The following is a 14,929-nucleotide window of genomic DNA, read 5'->3' on the forward strand; positions in this document are numbered from 1 at the left end:
TCAGATTTTTACCTTGCCGTTAAAAGACAAGTTCAAACTTGTCTTGCACATTATTTTATATCATTCACACTATCGCCACTCTTATTCATCGTATATATGGATCACATTATGAAAGCAAGAGGCATTGATGCCTACTGTATATCGAAATCGGAGATATTAACTCAAAACTGTACTTTATAGACATAATATTATACTTTTGTGTCTACGATTCAGTAGAGTTAACAGCCGTTAATTGCAGTGTGATATTAGAAGACAGAAGAAAACTTGAGATTGTTAGCATTAGAGAACGTGTGAATATGGCTAATTTCAGATGGTACAATCCCTTAAATGGGAGAGCGGTTTGAAAATGTGGTTACCATGTGGGCCAAGAAATTGGAGTGTCTCCCCCTGAAGAAGCTTTCAGGAATGTTTCTGATAATGAGGCAAATTGCTGAGTGGTGCACTCAAAGAAGGGGATTATTCTGAAGGAAACAAGTTCGAATGATTTGTGATATTATTTGTACTAGTTTATTATAAAATAATAAAAGACGAACAAATCTTGATATTGTAAGATACTTTTGATCATGCCTCATAATAATTTCAGACTATAAAATCTATGAAAAATTCATTCTCTGTCTATAACATAATTTTGAAAATTGGCAAATTCTGATTTTAATCAGTTGGCTTTCTTACATAATACGTTTATTTTAATGATGTAAATTAAAATCCAGAGTTTTAAGATATTTTACGTGATCTTTGTGTGCCATTGATTATCAAGTTATGTAATCATATTCGAAAAAAATTTTTTTTTAAATTCACATCTATGCAATTTATACTGTTATGAATGTATATTTTAATAATTGTACTTAATTTTATTTCTTGTCATTGATTATTGATATTCGAAATAGTTGATATTATTTCGAGGCAAGAGAAACTTTGCAATGACATTTTAAACTTTTTTCAATCATTGATGTTGCAGGCCCTTAGGAACAGAAGAATACACGCAGTAATTTACACACAAAGCTATATGCACAAGACTTGTCCATCTATCCTACTAAAATTAGGTTACGAAATCCCAGGATACCAGGCTGTTTTGCCTAATTGAAAAAGGAAAAATCCTGTTGCCTCTATATGCGATTGTCACTTTCAGTTGAAAAGTCCTTATAAGGATTCTCTACGGCGGTTCATTTTAAACAAAAATTGTTCAGGATGGCTTGTGTTGTATTCATCTTTGGATTTACACCGGCACTAATACGATATAACATATACGGTACGCAGCGTAGCAAGGGGTTTAAGGAATGGGACGAAAACTAAAAACAAAACATTCCCCTATTCGCGCGCACATATTAGGGATCATGAGAAACGACCTTTCTGGCAGGGGTACATCCCGAGGCTACTTTTATAACTACTCCTGATTATATGACTATTTTTTTGTAAAGCTATGTGAAACAGTTCACTTTTGTAAGAGATTTGCACAGATTACTGAACAGTCACGTGCTTAAATTTTGCGTGACTAGAAAAGCTAATTGCTGCAAATTTGCAAACATCGAAATTCATCCAGAATGAACAAACGGATGAAATGGGTTAACTGATAACCGACATAAACATATTTTTGCAATTTCATCAAATACGAAGTTAGCTGAAACATATATCAATATTTTGTGCGTGTGCAGGGGGGGGGGTATTTTTACAGTCTCATTGAACAGCATCTACTTTTTTTAATTTAGTGTTAATATCTTTTAACTGTGCAATTCTTTATAGCTGAAAGGTGCAGACCCTAATGGCAGATGGAGTAAGGAGACGATCTGTTCACTCACCTGAAGATAGTCGTTCAGGGTGTTTGGATCTCTGTTATCAGGGTTAAAATTCGCTCCCCCTCCTCCTCCTGTGCTCATTTTCGGTGTAGCGTTTGCACCGCTGTGCTCCACAGTAAAAACTGACGCCGTCTTGTCAGTTTGCTTGGTTACTTGAAGGGAAGAAAAATTAAGTATCAATCGTACTTTGCTACTATAGCCTCAGTCCTTCTACCTTCTTCTCTTACTACCTTTACCAACATGAGACTGAGAGTCAAGAGAAACGTGGTTTCTCGAGCAGCGCGCCTTTGTCAAACTGCAGTGGAATGCTTTCTGCGCCGTTTCCACAGCAACTGAATCGTATACATACAAGCGCACACATACTTGCGCGATCTGGTCTCTCTGCATCGAGAAGAGCTATACTCTCGAACCCGAATGAGACGTAGCGTTATCCAGTAGCTTGATGTCGTCGTAATTTTTGCGAAATACACTTCGGCCCACAGGTGTGGATCTGCTATAGTTATTTACAGGTAAGTTAATTTAGAAAGGAGTAAATTAAAAAGGAAACTGACATAAAAAATTGATCTGCATATAAAAAAAAAATTACAAAAAAGCTGCATATCACGAATGTGTTAGTAACAGCTTACCTATTACATTGGAGTCTTCTTTGTTATTTATGTGTATGAATCAGAATTATCGAGAAATACTAGTGACATCTAAACCTACTTATTTTGTTATTAATATTGCTAAAATAATCAAATGCTATGGAGCAGTAGAATATTATAATATCTGCATTATCGAAAAAGAAAAAGATTCTTCCTGAAGGTGGCGTTGTTTTGATAAAGTATGCGTAACATCTACAAAGAAACAATACGTGATATATTAGTAATTCCAGTGATAAATCCTGCGTGACTTTTCTTTGTTGATAATGAGTATAACAGTTTATGACGAAATTTATACATATTTTGTATTCAATTTATACTTCCTGCTTTTCTTTTATGCCTTCATCTTGTTCTTTCTTCAGTTCATGTAGCCAACTACGTCACCAAGCAATTTATTTAAGCTAACAGCCTTGCAATTGTCGTTTCCTTATTATTTTTTTTTAACTTATTTTACTGCTGGATTTTAAACTTGTGACTCTTGCGTTCATCGTACTTGCAAATAGACATATATAAAATAAATTAAAAACAATCTCGACTTCATTTAAAGGAGATTTTTTTTATTCCCCAAAGGAGAATAAGAAAAATTTTACTTCTGTTTGTTCATACAATGCAATTTATAAATAAATTGAATGATGAATAAGGATAATAAATTGAATAGTGATGCAAAATTATTCATAATTTATGCATCGATTCTACGCGAAACTACGTTTCTAATAATTGCATAGTACGAATATGTAATCATAAATCACGCAAACAGTTTCCAATAGTTTAGTTCTTTCCTTTGTATTCTGTCTAGCAAATCAGCCCTTTATTGTGGTAGACTGATTCTCATACTTGTATGAAGTATTCAGGTAGTGCGGCTTATTTTTTGTACAAGGACCTATTACTTATTTGAGATGTAGAATTTTAGGATATCATTCATAAAATTTCATTGGCGATTTTTAGATTTCGGTCATCTCTTCAGATACATATCAAGAAATGATTATTTACTATTACACCCAGATCCTTGTCATTGTCGAAAATTCATAACTACTTTCTTGTATTTCATTTAAGTATTCTTCCTACGTTATATGCTTACTTTACTTTAATTACGACAACATGCACTTTAAAAAAGTTTCATTATACTGGTATAGTTGGTCCAGTGATTAGCTGTTCTGTTCGAATCCCACTGTGGACAAGGATGCTTTGTAAATGTCTTTAGGTAGATGAATTTCGTGAGATTACCTTCCTGCTTAATTGAAAGTTTGAAGTGGCTTGAGAAAATTCCTGGTCTATAGAACAGGAATCTGGGATTATCTAACCCTTCGCTATCCATAGGCAATACTGCCGAATGCTAACTATAGGCAGTGAGATTCACATTCACTTCGTGAGTGAGATTCACATAAAAAAAAATAAAAAAAACTCCAACTGGAAATAGTTTGGAATATTTTATGTTGGCAATTACAAGAAGAATAGAACTTAAGTAATTGGATAATAATGTACTTTGATTATACTGGTTCTTTTTTGTGTTATTTTATTTTTAGCAAATTATTATAAAAACTCTGATTGTACTGAGATATTTGTGAGCCGTAGCAAACGTAGGACTTGTAGGTTGAATTTAACTGGACCTGTGATTTTTAATTATTCGAAAAATAAAACGACAAATTTAATTGTTAACATTGGACACAGTAATGCTTTTTGGAAATAAAAATTGGTTTATTTATTGTTTGAAATTTCAATTTGCTGATATATCTTTTTATTAACATGGAATTTATTATGGGGCGATCCTTAAATGATGTCGCAATTTTGAGGAAGCGGGAATTTGGAAGATGATATGACGAGTGTGTGACAGAGGAGTGGGGGGGGGGGGGGGGGAGAGAATGCATCTGGAACATTGGCGAAACGCTAAAGTGTTTTCTTATAAAGTTTTGAATTTTTCGAATTAGAATGTAGAAAATTAATATTTTTAAAATTAATAATTACCAAAAAAAAAACACTGACTCCAAACAAAACTCTTACATTTAATTCCATTCACTACGCTATTATTGAAGCTTATACTACATTTGTCTGAAAATTTTAAAAAGTGAAACGACATGTATCCCCCTTCTATTTGACATAGAAGGAGGTTTTAGGGGGAAAGTAAAGACTGTAAATGGCACTTCCAAGTACTTAACAAAGTACTTGGAAGTACCTATAGAAATATCTATTAAAGCAGAAATAGTTCATTTGTACGAGGGCTATCGGTGCAAGATTATTACGTGTGTGTGTATGGGAGGGGGGGGGTCACAATCATTTTTATATTAATTTTACTTTTATTTCAATATTTTTCGTAATTCGAAAACCCTTCCCCTAGAGCCCAAACATGGAAGTTTTTCATATCACTTCAGTCCTCTATTAAATCTCACCAGGCGATAAAATTCATCTTCAACCTGAAGACAATCAGGTGGAAATCACATGAATTTTGAAATCATTAATTAAAATTCGAACCCACAGCTCGTTGGTTGGAGAGTGGGGGTAATAGGTTAATCCCCTCCCCCTCTCTAAAAGTTAGGCCTTCAAGTTAACTGAATCGCTCTCTTTCAGACCAATCTAGGATTTTTATGGAGTTTTTTTGTTGCGCTACTCCAAATGTGGGAACAGTATTCTTATATAGATGGAACGAAGTAAGCAGTTGTTCAAGAGAGAGAAAGTAACAGCAATTTTATTATCGAACAAAAAAATGGAAAGAAAAAGTTTGATAAATACTAGCCTGGACAGGAAGTTTTTCTTGTCTGAAGATCTTGGTTAATTAGAAGTAAAAGGTCTGAAGGAAAAAAAAAAAAAAAAAGCCAATATTATGATTGAACTGAAGTTGACCAGGTTGTTTTTACTCCGCTGGAAGGTGACATGAATTTTAAGGTTTGGGATTTTGTACTAGTTGTCCATGACTAACTTTTTCATTCTGTACGTCAGCGAAGAAAGGCTGTGATATTGCATGAGTTAGCTAAAGCAGTCTCCGTGCTAGACTATTGGCGAACTTCTAGATAGCGATGAAGATGGCTGTCGGCGGCAGAACAACGAGATGATAATTTTGCAATAGACAAACTTATTGCTTTATGTTAAAAGAAAAAAAAAAGGAAAACAGCTTATATGAAATAGCAATCATAAAGTAGTAAAAGACGAGTGTATAAAGCTGGTGCAAGATAGTATTTCATCTTGGAACAATATTCTTTTAAGTGCTTTTAAGAATACTTTAAAAGGAAGGAGAGGATACTATTGGATCAGAAATTTTTTTTTTTAAATGTGAATCCCATCCATGTAAACTATCGCATATTTTAAATACCTTGAGTGGGCTAAGGGTAGATAATCCAGTGTCCCAGATCTAGTTTTTGGGGAGTCACAAAAAACCGGGACGTGGCCCACTGGGCGACAAAAACCGCCTGCCACCTAAAAATATTTACAAACATTCACCCCATGGTGGTGGTATTCGAACCCGTAATCTGTTGGCAAAGAGAGAGAGAGAGAGAGTACGCCTTCCATGCTAGTTGGTCAAGATTCGGATGGAAAACCAAAAGGAGGCATGAAATGCATTGTTTTCAGTATATGGTGGGAGGTGCACTTTTCATATGACCCTTGTCATTAGTATTCTTTCAGATCCCTATTAGAAATAAGTAACTGGATGCGATATCGATTCTTTAGTAATAATAAATAATAATCCTCTAAAGCCTTTTAATCCTATCTAGCTTTTGGTAGTCCATGAGAGATAGCTGGCCCATGACTATCACTAATTTTAGGTGGCAACCGATGAAGAGACAGCAAATAAGTGCTGCTATCTCTTAATATCTAACCCTAACAGGATTTGTTACTGTCTGAAATAATGTGGGTTCTACGGTCGACTTTCTTGAGTTTACGGGGAAAAAAAACCGAGTTTCCAAGAGAAAAACCTGCTTATCATGCCTGAGATCGACTAACTCGGGAACCGGTCGAAGAAAGGCTTAAGAAAAAAAAGTTCTAGTTGGCGACTAGACTTGAACTTAAGTCTATCTGCGGGCGGCTTAGCGCAGAGTATTCAAGCGTCACTTCCACTGAGCTACGCAAATTCTTTAGTAGCCGAATTTTTTTTTTTTTTTTAAATGCTGTATTTCAGAATACGCTTTTAGTTGTACTTATTGCAACTAAATACCCCCCCCCCCCCACCTCTGAAATAATTTGCTTGAGACTGGCTAACTCTCTCCGCGAGTTAGCCAGTCTCAAGCAAATATGGAAGAATTGCCTCCCCCATACAAAATAGATAAACCAGCAGACCGTGGTATAGCTGTCCTATTCTAACAATATTTAGGTTTATGAAAGTCAAGTTTACTTGACGTAACATGTTTGCGTGCCTAACCAGAATGAGATGAGAATAATTAGACTGTATACAAATTATATTGTAAATGTAAACATTGATGAGAAACACAGTACTTCTTCTTTAACCATAATTTTTTCAAAATTCGAAACCAAATACAGGGTGGCCGATAAGTCGCAAAGGGGGTTAAACATTTAATAACTGTTTTATTTATTACTTATTTTATTCTTTTTTGTTATAATGAAATATAGAATCTGGGGATTTTTTATTAGCTATGAAAAATCGCTTAGTTTAAACTCTCTTCGTGACTTTGGGAGCAGCACCCTGTATTTCACATATGCAGTTTCGAAAATGTTTGTCTGTTAAGCCGCAACTTTTTTTTTCTCTCGAATTCATTTTATAAAATGTGCGTTATGCAAAACAAACTACGTTTTTCTTCTTAATTCTGATATCGTTCATTGGCAGGCTTATATAAGCTTACGACCGAACATTTTAATATCATAATCTTTAAGGGGAAACTTAAAGAAATAATTCGAACCCTCAACCAAAAGGTTGCGGGTTCGAATCCCGCCGTGGGCATGGATGTTTGTGATTGTCTGTGGAAATGCTAGTGGTGATGGTGGACGGTAGATGGCGTTGGCATAGTTGGTAGAGACAGATGTAGAGTAGGTGCTCCCCCCTCGATAAGTCTTTGAACGTCCTCGAGATATCACGTAATAATAATAATAACGTTATATAAAAATTATTATGGAGTTAAATCACCAGCGGCCCAAAAAATTCATTGTACTCTGCCATTTTCCTGATTATAACCCGGCGACGTACTGCTGCTTACTCCGTGTCCTTCCAAATCTCATCGCATAGTAAGTTGCAGTGCGATTTTTATTATTCCATGTGCTACTAGCGACCAGTCTGTAGAAACTCTCGAAGGAGTTCCCATGGTGTATTCGACAAATCACAAAAGGAAATGATGTTCCCTGTACATATGAGGGAAAAAAATCCCTCTTTGGTTTCTTTGACATCACCCTCCGAATGAGGAAGTGGTAGAGTTTCGCTTTGCATTGAAGATTATCTACCCTATAGTAGTCTTGATATGAGTTAGGATAACGACCGGATACGAAGCACCTTTCTATGAGCTTTCCAGCTGAAAATGAGTTAGCCGGAATATTACGCAATGAACAGTATAATACAATGATTTTATAGGGGCTGTTTTTTCGGGGGATACTCCCAAACCACTCGAAATTCTAGTTCGAAATTCTAATTGGCATTTCTCTAAAGTAGTGACTTTGCGTGAGCATTACCGTTGCGAAAGCGTCATGGACACTGTAGCAACCATTCAACCATAGAAGGTAGGGTTGACAATATTGCTCTTCACCTGTCTATTTGTGGTTCAGCTTCACTAGCATTCTGTACCTTGCACCCTTTGACTCGCCACCACTTGCGAATAGTTGCAAAATCTCTAACATAACAGTGGTATGTATTGGTAAGTTACTGATATAAAAGAAGGAGCCTGTTGTGTGTCTTGAACATAGTCCTTGAAAAAAAAAAAAAGTTTGATGCTAGACTAAGTATGGATAAATATTAACCAACATTTGCTCATGTTTTTACGTACTTGGAGGAAAGGTGGCGGATAGTTCGGTTGAGCAGCTCATTAAAAATGCCTATAGAATAGGAATGAGGCAGAAATAAAACATCTGAGTAAGTGGTTTGAGTTAGTCGAGGGGGGGGTATTCATTTGTTAAGTGGATTGCCCTTTTCTAGGTAACAACAAGCATTTTTAGGAAGATTTTCATCATCTCCCCAAACTCGAAGTGTGCTGAAAAGTTGTGATAATCACCATAAAGGAATTGAGATCTTTGTTTTCTTATATATCCTAAAAGAAAAAGGACAAATTATTACAATTTGATGAAACATGGGGGGATTAAAGAGTTTTAAGATATGTGCATTCTTGTGGTGATATCAAGTTGCTTTAATATCATTTTTGTTCTAGTTGTTTATCAGAACTTTCAGCCCCCCCCCCCCCGTATAAGAAGAGTATTCTAAGATTGGGCCAATTTGGGATTTATGTATTGTCGGGAGTTGTACAGGTAGAAAAGCAATCTCTTAAACGAAAGGGTAGGCTGAGAATGTGATTTGCTTGTGCTCTGAAAGAGTAGGTATAGGTCTGCCCAAGAAGAGAAATCTGATCTTGACTGGCGATCTCAGTATTTTGAAAGGTAAGGATGGAGAACTGAAGTGAGACTTTGCTTGCAAGAAAGAAAACAGGACTGTTTTTGAGACATTGGAGTTCACAACCGAAAAACAGTAAGGAAACTGAAGTTCATTCTAGTGAGATCAGTGTTTAAGTCAATATGGGAGGTCTTGAAGCCGGAATCATTTGAATATATAAGGTTGTCGAAAATGAAGAAGAGACATGGAGTGTAATGTCATCTGTAAAACTGTGGATAGCATTTTCGAGATTAGCGAAATTCATTATGTTTAAGAGGAAGATGATACCGAAAGTACAGAATCCTCGATCAAGAATTTTGACTGGGAAATCTGAAGAGGGGGTGGGGATTCATAACACACAGTGAACAACCAGAGAGGAAAATAATTTTAACTTGGTAATTAGGCATACCGAATCCGGTCAAATATCCTAGAAATTTAAGAGCTACCATAGAAAGTTTCTCTGAACTTCAGCTTCCATGCCATTGGGTAGATGCTTGATGAGTGTGGCAGCTTTTACAGACGATATAGGATAGGTTCTAATTCTAAAGCTCAAATTTTGAGTATATTTTCGGGGGGGGGGGAATACCGTCTAGACTAGGAGACTTGTTAGAATTCCAGTTATTAAGGATATCTTTTTGATTACCTAATATCTTTGAACTTTTGTAGAAAAAAATTCAGTAAGCTGTTTTTGATGTAGTTTGTGTGGGAGAGTAATATACGTATATAAAAGTTCAGAGAAGAAGACTGTCAGTAATTTAGTTTTCATTGGACGATGTCACAGAATTATCTGGATGTAAGCGAGGTAGAAGTTCGACCCTCAGGCGTGGATAAGGTTCGGTTACAATCTGAGCAGAAGACAAGTTTCTGTACCTGGCACTTTCAAGGTCTGATTTAAATTTGCTCATGGACTTTTTGCAGTTGTTGCATATTGTCATGTATGCTGAGTTGTGAAACTGGAGTTTTTGACTTGAACTACTTGTGGTATGAATGCTTATTCTGGATCGATTTGGGCGCACATTTTGAGAATCAAGGGTTCGATAACGATCAGGGATTTTGAGATGCGGATGGGGGGCAGGAGGAAGATTCTCATTCTAGCAAGAGTTATTTGTTCACGGCAAGTGTTTCGATTTTTTTGGGGGGGGCGGGGGAATCAGACCATTGAAAAATAGATTAGAAATCACTCCATTTGGTACCATTATAGTGCCAGACAACACAACACTAAGAATAGCTGAGTAATAGAAATGGAAACATGGACAATGCTATGGCCTGATTTACCAAGAGGAGAGTTGGCATTCCACAACAGTATACTTCCAAATGAAAGCTGGTTAAGAAAATGTTCAGTGTGTCAGGAAGATCAGCCAGTATTCTGGCGTATGGCTAAATGGGCAATTTCTGTTAGATAAGTACTAACAGCAAATACTTTGACATCTCGCTCACTGAAATTAGAGGAAGGAACCCGTTGGAGTTGTAAACATCCTAGTCTCCAAGAAGGATGATCTCACTATTTGAGTATTTATATTGCAGGAAATCAAGTTTCAGATATAAATAATTAAAGAGGCCAGATTTAAGCGTTTAGAATTTTCACAAGTGAATACGATCGGTTGTGCCATTGAGCTATAGCAGCCCATAAGGAGAGCATTCTCTGTCATGGAAAGTCAGGTCTGACAGGTATACATATCGTCCTTTGTGGTGAAAGGAATGATATAAAGTGTAGTCAGGATAGTTCATTGGAACAGTAATTGTTGAAGTTATGGGAGAAATTACAGCTGTGGTTTTAGAGTGGTATTCATTATTTGTTTCTGCTAAGTAAAGAAGTAACGCCTATTCCTGAAAGAGAGTAGGCAGCTCCTTTAGCCCTAACTAACTTTTTAAAGACAGTTAGGTAACCACTCTATCGTTCGTTCAGAGCTCAAGGTATCAAAGAACCAAGCCTTTTCAGGGGAGAGAGAACCTCTGCCAAATTGTAGCACTCAATCTTAACTCATATTTTTGTCTACATTTTGATAGTATTTTGATCGAAGTGTGTTTTCTGCGATCAATTTTTACATCGAAATTTTAAAAACACGAGTTTCCAGAAAGAAAGCTCTACTTGCTCTTGCCCTACTTGGGAGCAGATGAAAAAAAAAAAAAAAATCCTCTAATAGAATCGAACTTAAGTCTTTTTTTCGGGCAGCCTAATGCTCTGGAAGTAGTCCTTTCCACAGGGCTACGTAGGCACTCTGAGCCCGGAGTTGGTGAGGGAATTTTTCTTAATGATTTTTTTGTGTGTGTTTGGAAGCATTTTTAATGTGTTTTTTTTTAATGTCATCCATGGTTGGTGATGCAGAAAGTTAATTGTAGAGTTGGAATATTCGGTGTCGGGAAAAAAATGTATGGTTATGATGGTTATGCTTGTCACATAGAGAATGTGTGTGGATACTGTCGTATTTGGACTCTCGCCAAACTAAAGACAGATTAAATAGCAGCAGCTTTTTTCGCAAGGTGGTCGGGAAATCGCCTAATACGTTGCCATAAAGGTTAGTCTCGTGTACTATGGAATTACTGTAATTCTATACCTTGGGATGGAGGAGGAACTTGGCCCCTCGCGCAAGTCGGTTTTGTTCTTTGCATTAGTCAGAGCCCCATATTAAATCAAATTAAAGTCGCATTAAAATTCACTTATGCAAGGGTTAATTGATAATGACAAATGATTGGCTGAATAATGTGTGAGGGTGCTGTTACATAATAAAGACCGAGTAAATGACAGTATATAACAATACGAGGCTGATTTTCGAATATTTAAAATATTTTAGGTTGAAATGCATTGTAATAGTATGCTGCATTTTTTTCTCTCTCTTTTTTTTAGACGATATATTATAACTGAAGTTTTTCGTGAATCTCCTCTAATTTCACATCAATATAACATAACACGCTTATTGTGATATAAGTGTGCTATGCTAATTTTTTTTTATTCACATAAAAATTATTACTGTAGCACTTTATCAAGTTAGGTGCAAACGAATATGTTAAAGTGCGATTATCACAGTTCGAAAATTATTTAGATAATGCTTTAAAAAAATTCCTTCTTGCTCTGGGTTTTTTATCTCTAATTCTTAGCAAAAAGAAAAGATATTAAATTCATCAGACTATTAAAAATCGTTCACGCTAACAGCATTCTTTGAATGATAAAATAATCAAGCGATGAAAGTAATGTTATTTGTGGTGAACAAAGCACCTGATTTGTTGCGACATTCATTTAAATACAATCAGTTGAAATAAAATAAAAAAATTATCACACACCTAAATACCAAAAAAACGTGTATTTTAACGAATACTATTTAACGATGCTTTTATACTCGACTATAACTCAGCTTCATGCACGTGTGACCTTATTTTTACTTTTTAAGTGACGTCAACGGCGGCTTTTCCTTTTTACATATCCTGTCGTGTTAAACGTCTGTCGTTCGCTGTTTGTCTGTTTCATTTGCATGAGTTCAAACTCAATAGGATAATCAAAATTGGGATGATCTTCATTTACTAATCACAAGGTGAGTAAACTGTTCATATTTCGCTAACTAGTAAGTGAGAACTACGTTTTGAATTGATCTTTACGCGTATTAGTACAATCTGTCGCTAGTGCGCTGGAGCTATTTTGAACCGACAAACAGTGATTAGCCTGTAAGCTACCAAGCGAAGCCAAAAGTGCTTCCAGACAATTTGCGCTGGTTCTTAACAGGAAAGCGACACAATCTTTAATGGAAAAAAAGGTTTTGGCAGCACGATATTTAGTGGTAAAGCTGTTTACCAATTACAATATTTTTGATTAATAAAAATTCAACTGTAGTTAAATTTGAAACTCATTTAAAAGTTAATGAAAAATGTATTTGCCATTATAATGAGGTCTGCATTCACCACTACAAATGACCTGACCACTTAAGATGTAAGAAAAGAAGAAAATTTCCACTTTTACTTCTTGAATTTGGTACCTCAGTGAATATGAAAAATCATGATATCGCTTTCCAGGGAGGGAGATTGATGGTAATTTTTAAAAATTTGATTATTCACACAATACGTGTCATACCTCTTCTTAAATTCATACACTCAAGACCATCGCAGCTGCCTCTGGCATTCTGTTCCAGTCATTCACCATTCTCCAAGCAAAATATCCGGTCCCTACCCCCTTATTAAGCATACTCTTACACAACTTCCAGGGACGACTCCTCTTTTTCTCTCTACTCGTCATGCGTTGAAAACTTTCTTTTCTGTCATTTCTTATAGAGCTCCTTTAATAACTTTTAAGTTTCTATCATGTCCCTTCTTTCCGCCTGCCAGTTATTAGACTTTGCAACCAACACGTCTTCAGTGTATTCTCATAGGGAGCATTCCACAGATTGTTAGCAGCTTGGTCACTCATTTCTAGATCCGCTCAGCCACCTTTTCATCGCCCAATTAGTAAAAATGCAGTATTATCACAGCCTTATAAAGAGAAATAATAGCCCATCTGTGCTTGTCAATGTGTTTTTCAATATCCAAGTAATCCATTGAGCTATTTTACGAACTTTTGCAATATGCTATCTGAACTTCAACTCTGTCCACCATTACTCCCTAGCCTCGTCATTTTCCTGCAATCAGTACCATCCGTGTAATACATAGCATGTAATATTTTCATTCCACAGTGCATAACCTTACATTTTGCCCACTATTGCCCTTCCCAGTTTTGCATCATAAACAACTGTATGTCCTCCCCCAACCATTTCCCCCCATCATTAATATTCAAATTAAACAGTAGTGACCCTAGTACAGAACATTGAAGCCCTTCACTAGTTACTCCCATTCTCTTAGACTCTCACTTCAACATATATTACCATCTAGTGTCTGTCTGTCACCCCCCCCATCCATCCATCATCCATGCCACCAGATTGTTATCCATTCCCATTTGTCCAAATTATGTAATAATATTCCGTGCGGTATTCTGCCAAAGCCATTGCAAAGTTCAGAGGTTCCATGATATAGCCATCTTTTATCTAATTCTATTCTCTCTCTCGTTATAAAATGTGAATAAATTACTATAGCAGAACCAACCTTTTACAAAGCCGCACAGCCCACCTATATGGCATCTTATCTCTATCCACTTTCCTGAATTCGACTTCTCCATTATCATAACCATCACTCGTGATATACTAATTGGTCTGTAATTTGTTATTTCCGTCTTGGAGCTATCTTATTCTCTTTTCATTCCCTGGGAACTTCACTAGAGCTGAGACATTTACACTAAGTTACTAATATACTGTAATAAGGAATTAATACTTAAAGGTTTGATTTTCGTTTACACACCTCCAGTAGAAGCAGAAAGTAGAATCCATTTAATGACTTCCAGTGTATCACAGCTGCTGCCCTTAAGAAATTGATGTAAATTAGAAAAACCAGTTTTTTATTAAGACGGAAACATTCTGAACCTCTTAAAGTTGTTCGGACTCGTTTGCATGGTATTTGCAATAAAATATATATATCGACATATTGTACTTCAGTCTTATAATTTTCTGTAGATATTTCCATGGAAATGCATGGAAGCTTTCATCTAACATTCATCAACTCTTGGTGGATCTAATCTTATACCCTGATTTAAGACGGTCGCCGTCCGTCCACCAGTTTGTTAGCATTGGTGAAGAGTTATGACAATGCATTCCTGCTGGATACCTTCACGTATCTATTCATTCTTCCATCATTTCACGATCCGATCTTTCAGAGAGGTGTCATACCGCTCCACAAGGGTCTAGCTCCTGTGAACATGGCATTATTGTATCAATGAGCACTGTTGTCATCAAGAATTGTTGGACCACAGCTCATCCAAGGAATCTTTGTTGTAACAATGTTGTACATACAACGAACCTCTGGAAAAATAGTGTATACACTTCTGTGTATGGGGGGGGGGGATTATTTTAACTTTTCTGTAGTTGGTGAAATACGAATGTAAACACAGTAAAGAAATTCTAACACCTTTTTGTGTT

The 14,929-nt window shown here is 36.2% G+C and overlaps 1 protein-coding gene across 2 annotated transcripts in view; it reads left to right on the top strand.

The window, feature by feature from the left end:
- The first annotated feature begins 2,160 nt into the window (after positions 1-2,160).
- LOC150106604 (sulfotransferase ssu-1-like) overlaps positions 2,161-14,929 on the top strand; it is a 28,323-nt gene continuing 15,554 nt past the window's right edge. The window contains exon 1 of one of the 2 annotated variants that reach the window (XM_090393220.1): positions 2,161-2,302. The gene's annotated coding sequence lies outside the window, so the exon portion shown is untranslated. Of the gene's footprint in view, positions 2,303-12,339; positions 12,470-14,929 lie in introns of those variants that run through there. The other variant, XM_090393219.1, reaches the window with a different exon arrangement.

The sequence above is a fragment of the Typopeltis vanoorti genome, chromosome 5 (assembly GCF_054136105.1).
Source record: "Typopeltis vanoorti isolate ZY-2024b chromosome 5, IOZ_Tvanoo_1.0, whole genome shotgun sequence".
Lineage (NCBI taxonomy): Eukaryota > Metazoa > Arthropoda > Arachnida > Uropygi > Thelyphonidae > Typopeltis > Typopeltis vanoorti.